The following is a 13,750-nucleotide window of genomic DNA, read 5'->3' as shown; positions in this document are numbered from 1 at the left end:
ATGAGACGCATCTGGCAAGTTGTGGTTTTGTAAACAGACTTTATTTTTTAGAGCATTACATGTTCACAGTAAAACTGAGTGGGAAGTACCGAGTTCCCATATCCCTCACCCTTCCACACACATTTTCCCTTTATTAACATCTTGCTCTACCATGGCACGTTGTTAAAACTGATGAGCCAATGTTATTATTAACTAAAGTCTGTGGTTACCGTCGCCATGTTTGCCTTTTCCACAATGGCATGAAGCTGGACTCAGCGTGTCGCCTTTTCACATTGGCTACTTACACTTAATAAAATACAATTAAGTTTTCTCCATGTCTTTTGGAGGCTTCACAGCTCATTTATTTTTAGCACTGAATAATATTCTAGTATCTGGATGGACCACAGTCTATTTATCCACTCCCCTACTGAAGGACGTCTGGGTTTCTTCCAATTGTGAATAAAGCTGCTAAGATAAACAGCAAAGTCCTACAGTACAGCACAGGGAACTATAGTAAATATCGTGTAATAAACTATCGGTATAATGGAAAAGAATATGAAAAAGAATATACATATGTATGTATAACTGAATCACTGTGCTGTACACCAGAAACAAACACAACATTGTAGATTAACTATACTGCAAAAAAAAAAAAAAGATAAAGCTGCTAAAAACATTTGTGACCGTGTTTTTACGTGGACAAAAGTTTTCAATTCATTTGGGTGGGTAAAACCTAGGGGGGTAACCGCTGGATCGTATGGTAAGAGTACTTTTAGTTGGTTTTTTTTCGGTACGCGGGCCTCTCCCGTTGCAGAGCACAGGCTCCGGACGCGCAGGCTCAGCGGCCATGGCTCACGGGCCCAGCCGCTCCGCGGCATGTGGGATCCTCCCGGACCGGGGCGCGAACCCGTGTCCCCTGCCTCGGCAGGCGGACTCTCAACCACTGCGCCACCAGGGAAGCCCCAAAGAGTACGTTTAGTTTTGTAAGGACCTGCCAAACTCTTCAAAAGTGGCTGCACCGCTTTGCGTTCCCACCAGCAGTGGATGAGAGTTCCGGCTGCCCCACATCCTCGCCCGCAGTTGGTGGTGTCAGTGCTCTGGATTTTGGACATTCTAATGTTTGTATAGTGGTGTCTCATTCTTTTAATTTGCATTTCCCTGATGACATATGAGGTGGAACATTTTTTCATATGCTTATTTACTATCTGTCTATCTAATTTGGTGAAATGTTTATTCAGATCTTTTATTGATTTCTAAAAATTGTGTCATTTGTTTTCTTATTGCTGAGTTTTAAGAATTTTTTGTACGTTTTGGATTCTAGTCTTTTATCAGATAAGTGGTTTGCAAATATTGTCTTCTAGTCTGTGGCTTATCTTCTCATTTTCTTAACAGTGTCTTTCTCAGAGCAGAAGTTTTTAATTTTAATAAAGTTCCACTTACCAATTTTTTCTTTCCTGAATTGTGCTTTTGGTGTTACATCTAAAAAGTCATCACCAAACCCAAGGTCACCAAGATTTTCTCCTATGTTATCTCCTAGGAGTTTATAGTTTTGCATTTTACATTTAGGTCTATGATCCATTTTGAGTTAATTTTTGTGAAAGGTATAAGATTTGTGTCCAGAATCACTTTTTTGCACGTGGATGTCCAGTTGTTTCAGCAACATTTGCTGAAAAGACCAACATGAATTGCTTTTGCTCCTCTGTCAAAGATCAGCTGACTGTGTTTGTGAGGGTCTATTTCTGGGTTCTCTATTCTGTTCCACTGATCTATTTGATAATTATTTGTCAATATCATCTGGTCTTGATTACTGTAGCTTTATCGTAAGTTGTGAAGTCTGGTGGCATTAGTCCTCTGATTTGGTTCTTCTCTTTCAGTATTGTGTTGGCTATTCTGGGTCTTTTGCTTCTCCATATACATGTTAGAATCGGTTTGTCCATATCCACAAAATAATTTGCTGGGATTTAAATTGGGATTGCGGTGAATCTACAGATCAAGTGGGGAAGAACTGACATTTTGACAATATTGAGTCTTTCTACCCAGGGACATAGGATATCACTCCATTTGTTGATATTTAGTTCTCCTTTGGTTTCATTCATCCGAATTCAGTAGTTTTCCTTATATATAGTCTTGTACATATTTTGTTTGATTTACAGATTTATATCTAAGTAGTTCAAGATTTTTTGTGCTAATGTTACTGGTATTTTGTGTTTTTAATTTCAAGTCTCAATTGTTTGTTACTGGTATATAAGAAAGCAATTGACTTCTATATACTAAGCTTCTTTCCTGTAACTTTGCTGTAATCACTTATTGGTTTCAAGTGATCTTTTCCTCTTGTTGGTTCTTTGGGATTTCTACATAGACAATGATGTCACTTGTGAAAAAGACAGTTTTATTTCCTCATTCCTAATCTGTATACCTTTTCTTATCTTGTTGCATTAGCTAGGACTTCCAGTATGATATTAAATAAGAGTGGTGAGAGGGGACATCCTTACCTTTTTTCGGATCTTAGCAAGAAAGCACCTAGTTTCTGACCATTAAGTATAATATTAGCTGTAGGTTTTTATTTTTTTCCTAGATATTCTTTATTAAATTGAGGAAGATCTCCTCAATTCCTACTTTGTTAAGAGTTTTCATCATGAATGGGAGTTGGGTTTGTTAAATGCTTTTTCGGCATCTACTTTATGTGAGAATATAATTTTTCTACTTTGGCCTGTTGATGTGAAAGGTTATATTAATTGCTTTTCAAATGTTGAACCAGCTTTGCATACCTGGAATAAATCTCATTTGTTTGTGGTGCATAATTCTTTTTATACACTGTTGAATTTGATTTGCTAATATTTTGTTGCATATTTTTGCATTTGTGTTCATGAGCGATATTAGTCTGTAATTGTCTTTACTTACGATGTCTTTGTCTAGTTTTGTTATTAGGGTAATGATGGCCTCATAGAATGAGTTAGCAATATTTCCTCTACTTCTATTTTCTGGAAGAGATTGTAGAATATTTGTACACCGTCTTCCTTAAATGATAGGTAGAATTTACCAATCAATCCATTTGGACCTGGTGCTTTTGTATTGGAAGGGTATTAATTATTGATTCAATTTCTTTAATAGTTATAGACCTATTCAGATTATCCATTTCTCTCTCTTTTTTTTTTGCGATACGTGGGCCTCTCACTGTTGTGACCTCTCCCGTTGTGGAGCACAGGCTCCGGATGCACAGGCTCAGCGGCCATGGCTCATGGGCCCAGCCGCTCCGCGGCATGTGGGATCTTCCCGGACCGGGGCAAGAACCCATGTCTCCTGCATCGGCAGGCGAACTCTCAACCGCTGTGCCACCAGGGAAGCCCTATCCATTTCTCTTTATATGAGTTTTGGTAGACTGTGTCTTTCAAGAAACTGGTTAATCTCATCTAAGTTATCAAACTTGTGGGCACAGAGTTGTTCATAATATTTGTTACCCTTTTAATGTCCATGGAATCAATAATGATAGCCCCTCTTTCATTTCTGATATTAGTAATTTGTGTCTTCTCTCCTTAGTTAACTCACAGAGTTAACTTGCCTAGAAGTTTATCAATTTTATTGATCTTTGCAAAAAAAAGCATTGGGGTTTCATTGATTTTTTTTCTATCAATTTCCTGTATTCCATTTCTTTGATTTTTGCTCTAAATTTTATATTTATTTTCTTGTGCTTATTTTGGGTTTAATTTGCACTTCTTTTTCCAGTTTCCTAAAGTGCAGGCTTAGATGACCGGTTTTAGAGCTTTCTTCTTTTCTAATGTATGCATTCAATGCTGTAAATTTCCCTCTAAGCACCGTTTTCTCTGTATCTTGAAAACTTCATTAGTTGGATTTTATGTTCATTTAGGTCAAAATATTTTTAAATTTCTCACAAAACTTCTGTAGATCCACATGTTATTTAGAAGTATGTTGTTTAATCTCCCCAGATTTGGGGGTTTTCCAACTATCTTTTTGTTACTGATTTCTAGTTTAATTTCACTGTGGTCTGAGAGCACACATTGTATGATTTCTATGATTTTAAATTTGTTAAAGTGTGTTTTATGGCCCAGAATGTGATCTATCTTGGTGAATGTTCCAGGTAACCTGGAGAAGAATGTGTATTCTGCTGTTGTTGAATGGCATATTCTATAAATGTCAATTAGATCCAGTTGATGGATGGTGTTGTTCAGTTCAGCTATGTCTCTACTGATTACCTGCCTGCTTGATCTGCCAACCACTCACTGAGGAGTATTGAAGTCCAACAGAAATAGCAGATTCAGCTACTTCGCCTTGCAGTTCTATCAGTTTTTGCCTGATGTATTTTGGTGGTTTGTTGCTATGCACATACACATTCAGGATTGTTATATATTCTTTCAGAATTTACCCTTTAATGATTATGTGATGCCCCTCTTTATTCTTGATAATTTTCCATGCTCTGAAGTCTGCTTTGTCTGAAATTAAAATAACTACTCAAACTTTCTTTTGATTAGTGTTCGCAAGATGTATCTTTCTCCTTTCTTTTCCTTTTAATCTAGCTGTATCTTTATGTATTTATTTATTTTAAATTTATTTATTTATTTATTTTTGGCTGTGTTGGGTCTTCATTGCTGCACGTGGGCTTTCTCTGGTTGCGGCGAGCAGGGGCTGCTCTTTGTTGCGGTGCGCAGGCTTCTCACTGCAGTGGCTTCTCTTGTTGCGGAGCACGGGATCTAGGCGCGCGGGCTTCAGTCGTTGTGGCTCACGGACTCTACAGCGCAGGCTCAGTAGTTGTGGCGCACGGGCTTAGCTGCTCTGAGGTCTACCTGGGGGGTCTACCCGGACGAGAGCTTGAACCCATCATTGGCAGGCGGATTCTTAAGCATTGTGCCATCAGGGAGTTTCTTGTACACAACCTATAGTTGGGCCGTGTTTTTTAATCAACTCTGACAATCTCTGCCTTCTAATTGGTGTATATTAAGATCATTGATATTTAAAGTGGTTATTGATATAGTTGGATTAATCTACCATTTTTGTTAGTTTATTCCTTGCCTTTTTTGGGTGTTTTGTTTTTTGGTCTTCCACGCTCTTCTTCTCTGGTTTTATTTTAGCATTTTATGTGGTTTCATTTTATCCTCTCTTAGCATGTCAATTATACATTTTTAAAACTACTTTTTAGTGATAGCCCTGAGTATATAATGCACATTTTCAACTATTCAAGTCCACTTTCAAATAATGCTATATTATGAAAGAGGACACGTCCCTGCATAGGTGTAACCACAAGACGGTCAAAACACAGGGAAAGAAAACTCACTGAAGTCAAGAGCTTTGGGTTTGCATCCCAGATGGGGACTGGCATTACTGTGTGGCCCTTCTCTCTCAGGCCTGGGAGTCTCCATCTGTAGAATAAGAAAGTTGGCCAAGACAACCTCTCAAGCCCCAGTCTGGTTCTAACACTTTGAAATTTTAACAAGTCTTTTGGGGGAAACTGTTAAAGTATAGAAGTGTCCTTCTGAGTAAGTTTTATCTCACAAAGTTATATATATATAAAAAAACCCAACAATAAACCAAAAATAACACAAGTACCTTATAATGAAGTATCCCACATAAATCCTTCTGTCCTTTATAATTCGTCATTCCATTTACTCATCCATCAGCTATAACAAAATACACTGTTTCTTTTACTATTTTGAGCAAATTGTTACCTGTTAGATCAATTAGAAATAAAAATAACTAAAAGATTTTATTTTACCTTCAGTTGTTCCTTCTTTAACACTATTCTTTTCTTTATGGAGATTCAGATTTCTAACCTATAATTTGTCTTTTTTCTGAAGAATTTATTTTAACATTTCTTGCAAGGCAGGACTGTTTCCAACCAACTCCCTCAATTTTGCTTGTCTGAGAAAGTCTTTATTTCTCCTTTACTTTTGAAAGTTAATTTGCTGGAAACAGAATTCTAGATTGATGGGGTTTTTTTTTCTTTCAAAACTTTAAATATTTCCCTCTACTTTCTTTTTGCTTGCATGGTTTCTTCTTGTAATTGAAGTATAGTTAAAATATCATATTAGTTTCAGGTGTACAATATAGTGATTCAATATTTTTATAAATTATACTTCATTTAAAGTTATTACAAAATAATTGCTATATTTCCCTGTGCTGTACAATATATCTTTGTTGCTTATCATAATTTATACCTAGTAGTTTGTGTCTCCTAATCCCCTATTTGCCCCTCCCCACTTCCCTTTCCCCACTGGTAACCACTAGTTTGTTCTCTATCTCTGTGAGTCTGTTTCTGTTTTTTTTTTTTTATTCATTTGCTTTACTTTTTTAGGTTCCACATATAAGTGATATTATATGATATTTGTCTTTCTCTGTCTGACAGATTTCACTAAGCATAACACCCTCCAGGTCCATCAATGTTGTTATAAATGGCAGAATTTCATTTGTTTTTTATAACTGAGTAATAGTCCATTGCATATATATACCACATCTTCTTTATCCATTCATCTGTTGATGGGCACTTAGGTTGCTTTCATATCTTGGCTATTGTAAATAATGCTACTATGAAGATTGGGTTGCTTGTATCTTTTCGAATTAGTGTTTTCATTTTCTTTGGATATATGCCCAGGAGGAGAATTGCTGGATCATACAATAGTTCTATTTTTAGTTTTTTAAGGGACCTCCATACTGTTCCCCATAATGGCTGCACCAGTTTACATTCCCACCAGCAGTGTAGGAGGGTTCCCTTTTCTCCACACCCTCTCCAGCATTTATTACTTGTAGACTTTTTGATGATGGCCATTCTGACTGGTGTGAGGTGGTACCTCATTTTAGTTTTGACTTGCATTTCTCTAATAATTATCCAATCAGCCACCCTATCTCTTTTGATTTGTGCATTTAGTCCATTGACATTGTCAACTACAAACTGGCATTTTCCATTGGCATTTGCCACCTTCATCTACAAGGATTAAATCGTGTGCTGCTGCAGCTGCTGACTTTCAACACCCCCTGAAAGGAGTTCAGCGTGGAAAGCTGAAACGAGGCCCTCTGTGCTTGGGAAAAACTGGCAGAACAGGTCTTCAGATAGTTAGATATTTTCAGGAGCCAATTTTATGAGCCCAGTTCTTGCATCTCCTCATATCTAGAAAAGCACTAAAATCCTTCATGGTGATGCCTGGTCCTCGTGACTAGCAGTAACCTGCACGAGACTAACAGAAATCTTCTGTAAAAACTATGTGCTTGACTGCATGTACTCCCCCTTCACCAAAATCACGTATATACTGACCTTCCCCCTGCCTCTTTGGAGCGGTTTCTCAGAGCTATCTGGGATGCTGTCTTCTGGGCTGCAGACCTCATTTTGCCCCAAATAATACTTAACTCCCGCCTCTCACGTTGTGCATTTTTTTTAAGTTGACAACCTTTAAAGTAATCATTTCTAGGTATATGCTTATTACCATTTTGTTAGTTGTTTTTGTTTTTCCCTTTTCTTTTCTTCTTTTTTTGTTTTTATTCTTGTGGTTTGGTGGTGAAGTGGTATGCTTGTGTTCCTTTCTCTCTTGTTTTTGTGTATCTATTATAGGTTTTTGATTTGTGGTTACCATGGAGTTCATATATCCTGACCTATATATAACTATTTGTTTTAAACAGGTCATCCTTTAAGTTCAAACACATTCTGAAAGTTCTATATATTTTACTCCCTTCCCCCACACTTTGTGTTTTTGATGTCATTTTATACATCTTCATGTTTATCCCTTTACAGTTTATAGTTACTATTATTTTTTTTTAATTTATTTGGCTGCATCGGGTCTTAGTTGTGGCATGTGGTATCTTGCTGCGTGCAGGATTTTGTTGCAGCGTGTGAACTCTTAGTTGCGGCATGTGAACTTTTAGTTGCGGCATGCATGTGGGATCTAGTTCCCTGACCGGGGTCGAGCCTAGGCCCCCTGCATTGGGAGCATGGAGCCTTAGCCACTGGACCACCAGGGAAGTCCCTGTAGTTATTCTTGATTTTACATTTTTTTGTCTTTTGATCTTCATACTAACTTATTTAAGTGGTTGATTCTCAGCCTTTACTATATACTTGCCTTACTGGTGGGATTTGTCCTTTCCTGTAGACATTCTTCCTATAGCCTTTTCTTTTCCACGTAGAGAAGACTCTTCAACATTTCTCTCAGGATAGATTTGGTATTGATGAACTCTGTTAGATTTTTTATTGTCTGAAAAGTTCTTTATCTCTCCTTCCTTTCTAAATGATAATCATGCTGGGTAGAGTATCCTACGCTGCAGATTTTTCCCTTTCAGCACTTTAAGTATATCATGCCTGCAAAGTTTCTGGCCTGCAAAGTTTCTGCAGAAAAATCAGCTGATAGCCTTATGGGGGTTCCCTTTTATATCTCTTCGTTTTTCTCTTGCTGCCTTTAGAATTCTCTCTTTAACTTTTGCCATTTTAATTATGATATGTCTTGGTGTGGGTCTGTTTTGGTTCATCTTGTTTGGGACCCTCTGTGCTTCCTGTACCTGGATATTTGTTTCCTCCTTCCAGCTTGGGAAGCTTCCAGCCATAATTTCACTAGATAAATTTTTGACCTCCTTCTTTCTTCTCCTTCTGGGACCCCTATAATGTGAACTTTGGTATGCTTGATACTATCCCAATGATCCCTTAAACTCTTAATTTTTTAAAACTTGTTTTTCTTTCTGCTGTTCTGATTGTGGGATTTTCATTATTCTCGCTTCCAGATCACTTATATGGTCTTGTATCACCCAATCTGCTGTTCATTCCTTCTAGTGTGTTTTTCATTTCAGTTATTGTATTCCTCACTTCTGATTGGTTCTTTTTAATATTGTGTTAGCTAAAAAGTTCGTTTGGGTTTTAACATCTTATGGAAAAGCTCGAACAAACATTTTGGCCAACCCAATATTTTCTAGTTCCTGTTAAAATTCTCACTGTGTTTATCTAGTCTTTTCCCTAACTCAATTAACATTCTTCTTACTAATGCTTTGAATTCTTTATCTAGTAAATTGTTTATTTCTGTTTCATTTGTTGTTCTTCAGAGTTTTTTTCTTGTCCTTTCAGTTGAGGCAAATTCCTCTCTCTTCTCATTTTGCTTATCTTTCTCTCTCTATGAAATTAGGTGAAACAGTTTCCTCTGGCAGTCTTGAAGGGTGTCCTTATGTGGGAGCATCCCTACAGAGTCTGCGTGTGCCCAGTGGCTTCGGTGGGAGAGCTGGATTTGATGTGAACACGTCATGTCTTCCCTCAGGGAGTGCTGGCAGCCTCCCCTTGGTAGGAGGGGGGGCTGGAGAGGAGGGGCTAGGGCTGGGGCCAGCTGTGAGGCAGCGTTCTCCCTCTGCTCAGGGGCTTCGCCACTCTGTCAGGGCTAGGGTCAGCTTCCAGGTTGCTGGCATAGGAGCCCTGAGGTTCAGGTCTGAGCTGGCTCAGTTTCCTTTAAACGTATGCTCTTCCCCCTCCCGGCACTGGCACCAGAGGGGAGCCCGGGGGGGCAGTGCTGGAGCAAGAGGGTCTGCTGTGGGTTTTCCGCGAGAGTCTGGGCATGGGCTGTGGCGGTCTGCCCACCAATCTGGTCTGCTTCTGGTCACTGCCTGTGCCAACACAGCAATGGCTGTGCCCTTCCTGCCCAGACGCTGCATAGGGTTTCCCTGCATCTTTCAGCCAGGCTTCTTCCTTGGTCACGGCGGCCCTTGCTGTGTGGAACTGCCACGTGAGACAAGCGGTGCTGGAGTGTTTGCTGGGCCCTGGCTGGGGCACGCGCCTGGGCAGTCAGCTAGCCACTGTTTCAACCCACCCTCTCTGCCCACCCCCCGGCCCCAGCTTCAGGAGCCAGCACTCATATGTCCCCCCCCCACAAGCTCCTCACAAGAGTCCAGGCTTCCCACAGCCCTCCCGTTTGTCCCACTGGTCTTCCAACCAGCCAAGGGGGCTGTGTTTCCTTAGTCGGACCCCAGGACTGAGGTGCTCAATACGTGGCTTGATCCGCTCATGCCCCAGGGAGGGTCTCTGCCTGAGTGAGTGCCCTTCCCTCTGAGCCTCTCTAGGGGCCTAGGTCCTGGCCTGATCGCTTCTCTTCCCTCCCTACCTGATTCCATGAGGATCTTTCTTGCAGCCTTGGTTGTACGGTTTCCAGTTAGTTTTCACGGAGAATTGTTCCACACACAGATGCATTTTTGGTGTGTTTGTGGGGGGAGGCGAGTTCCGTGTCCTCCTACTCTGCCATCTTGATTTGAGTCCACAATGAAGCTTTTTCCCTTGCATGGTTTCTGAAGATGTGTCAGGTGTAATTCTTGTCTTTGCTGCTCTGTATGTAAGAGAGTTTTTGCCTGTGGCTTCTTTCGAGATTTTTTCTTTGTCTCTGACTTTCTGCAATCGAATGTGATAAGTCTGTGTGCAGACGTTCTTGGTACACACTCTGCTTGCTGTTCTTGAGCTTCCTGGATCTTTGGTGTCCATCATTAGTTTTGAAAAATTCTCAGTCCTAACTGCTTCAAATATTTCCTGTTCATTTCTCTCTTTCCTCTTCTTCCTCTTCTGCTCTTCCCGTCATGTGCGTGTTACACATTCTGTAATTGCCCCACAGTCCTTGGAGCTTCTGTTCCATCTCTTTCATTCTTTTTCTTCATTGCATTTCAGTTGGGGACATTGTTATGGACATTTCTTCAAGCTCACTGATTCCTTCTCAGCCATGTCCAGACTACTGATGAGCCCATCAAAGACATTCATTTCTGTTAATGGTGTTTAATTCTCCAGACTTTCCTTTTGATTCTTTCACAGAATTTCCACGCTCTGCTCGTATTACCTGTGTGTTCTTGCATGTTGTCCTCTTCTCTCTTAGAGTCCTTAGCATATTAATCACAGTTGTCTTAATTTCCACGTTTGATAATTCTAGTGACGCTTACTTGCCTCTTCAAACTTTGAGTTTTGTCTTATAGTTTGTCCTGTAATTTTTTGGTTAAAAGTTGGACATGATGTACTTGGTTAAAAAACTAAGGTAGGGCTTCCCTGGTGGCGCAGTGGTTGGGAGTCCGCCTGCCGATGCAGGGGACATGGGTTCGTGCCCCGGTCCGGGAGGATCCCACATGCCGCGGAGCAGCTGGGCCCGTGAGCCATGGCTGCTGAGCCTGCGCGTCCGCTCCGCAACAGCAGAGGCCACAACAGTGAGAGTTCCAAGTACCACAAAAAAACCCCAAAAAACAAAAAAACAACTAAGGTAAACTGGTCTTTGGTGTTAGTTTTTAGGATCATCTGGCTAGGAGTTGGGCTATGTTTACTGTTTGCTATAGCTGTAGGTATTGGAGGCTAAAATTTCCTCTTGTGCCCTTGGTTTTCTCCTCCTCTGTTGTCTCTGGTTTTCCTTAGAGATCTCTTTTTTTAAAAAGGTCTGAGGTGTGCAGGTCTTTCAGTGTATTTCCCCGCTGTTGTACAGGGGTCCTACTGATGAGGCAGAGGTGAGGTGTGGGGAGGGGGCTTACAGGCCTGTGAGAGGCCTCAGTCTTTACAGAAGCCCACGTCCCTGGACTGAACTTCACAAGTGTTTCTCAGTTTTCTTCTTCCCCTTAAGCAGGATGGGGCGGCCAGAGGGGGCTGGAGTTGAGTATTTCCCTGCCTGCACGTAGGTCAGGCTCTGGTTAACCAGCTCCCCCAGAGGCAGGCCTTGTTAGGAACAGGGTGCTCTGGAGTACTGAAAAATGATTCCTTCTTTCCACCTGCTGCTGGAAGCACGAAGGGATTTTCACTGTGAGGACCTGGTCCACTCCTGAAGGTAAAAGTCACAAAAGTGTGAGGCCCCCCTGGTACCGGGCCCCCCCCTGGAGTTTTTAACTGTCAACTTCGTCCACCGTGAACCTTCATCAATTAATAAATTACAGATTAGGTTTTCCCACCCCAGCCCTGGTTCCCACGAAGGTGTCTGCACCTGAGCTTTTGTCTGGTTAGCTGTGGTTCTCTGTACCAGCAGGTCTGTCTCTCGTCTGGGGGGGCCAGTGGTTTGTCCTCTGACCTCAATTTTCTGATGTGTCTAAGATGAGTTTTTGATGTCCAGGTTGTTCAGCTCTTTCTTGCTATGCAGGCAGGAGCAGTGGCTTCCAAGCTCCCCACACCCCGAATTAGAAACTGGAAGCCTATGGAAGCCAGAGGTGGGTGGAACATAGCACGATATTTTCATAAATGTACTGGATTACCTTTCAAAGTGCTTTGCAGAGTATAAATCAGATGGACTCCAACATTTACTCAACATTTGGTTAAGTTCAGAGAAAATGGATCAACTGATTAACCAACCAATCAGCAGATTAAGTGACAAAGCGATGAGATATTCTGTACTTTTTTAAGACCAGGAAAGCCTTGTTAGTTGTAGCTTTAACGTTTTACATGGCAGGCTGACTTTCCAGAGCTGATGAATTAAAGAAAAAAGCTGAAGATTAAGAGCCTGGAGAGCGTAGGGACCTCGACTGAACGGTGCCCTTTGCATCCGCTCCACCGACTCCGTTCGGTCAGATCCTCAGGACTTAGCGCAGACTGTGCATCGCTCCCAGCGGGAGGGAAGGGGGAGAGCAGAGCAAAGCTTCCAATGCACCTCCTAAGACGCAGGCTCTGCAGTCTGGACGTGTGCTTGTCACCTCTTGCTCTAAATGACCCCGAACGGTGCCGTGACTGCCCCGCAGCTGCCTGCTCGCGCCCGAGCTGCCTAGGCTGGTCAGCCTTCAGAGGGGCCCCGGGGGCTCCGAGGGCCTCTCCTGCCTGCCGGTCACTGCCACACGAGGCAGCTGCTTCCACGTTAAGCTGTCATCTCCTCAGCTCTTCTTTCACAAGCCTCTCCGTGGCGGTCAGCGTCTCCGGTGCCCGAGTCACACATATTTCTGTAAAGGGACCGGCGAGGGCTCAGGGCCGCTTCTACCCAGGACGCTGGGTCGGGGCGGGGCAGCCTTTCCGAAGCTGACGTCCTGACAGGCAGAACTTCCCCTGCGCGACCACCGTCCTCCCCGCACCCTCTTCCTCAGCCCCAGCTCTAGGGTCCACCGGGAAGGCAGATTCGCTTTCGCTGGCCGCCAGGATGACGAACTGTGAGGGAGGGGGCGCAGGCCTCAGACCACCGGCTGTCTCGGTGGAGCCGTCCCCGCCAGGCTGTGTGCAGCAAACGCGGGGCTTGTGAGCCTCAGCGCAGTGAGGCCGGGGCACAGCGCCCTGACATGCAGCAAACAGGTCCTCACCGTAAAGACCTACCCTCCAAAACCGTCAACAAAGCCACTGGAGAGGCACAGCCTTCGACGGAAACTCATCATCGGCTTAGAAAGCTAAGATCTAGTGACGTGGGGACCTTACCCGAGGCCACCGTGAGAGGTGCTGATGGTGTGACCCGGGGAGGCACCGCGCAGGTGGTCGGGGCCGTGACAGGAGAGCGCGTGAGACCGGAGTCCCTGCAGAGCTCGAAGGACAGCCCTGATGATGAGCTCCTTGCAGGGATGGGGCGGAGGGCAGGGGGAGGTCTGCAGACACAGGCGCTGCTGAACACCCGCCAAACCCACTTTCGAAATGCACAGTGACCACGCACGACACCTCCCAGCCCAGCACCCTTCTACGCTGCCCACCTACCCGCCTTTCAGCACCACAAGCTGAGCCCATGCCTGCCCCTCCCGCTGCCCCAGCACCACCGTTACCAGTGCCCCTTGCATTCTCAGACCTGTCCTGGTTCGCACTTATTCCACAGTCACCGTACCTTTAAGGCCACAGGTGATCTGGCCCCTCCATACCCTCACCCCCTTCTCCACTGCTCGCCTAACAGCTGCTCCT

This window comes from Globicephala melas, chromosome 9, assembly GCF_963455315.2.
Source record: "Globicephala melas chromosome 9, mGloMel1.2, whole genome shotgun sequence".
Taxonomy (NCBI): Eukaryota; Metazoa; Chordata; class Mammalia; order Artiodactyla; family Delphinidae; genus Globicephala; species Globicephala melas.
This window is presented reverse-complemented; position numbering follows the sequence as displayed.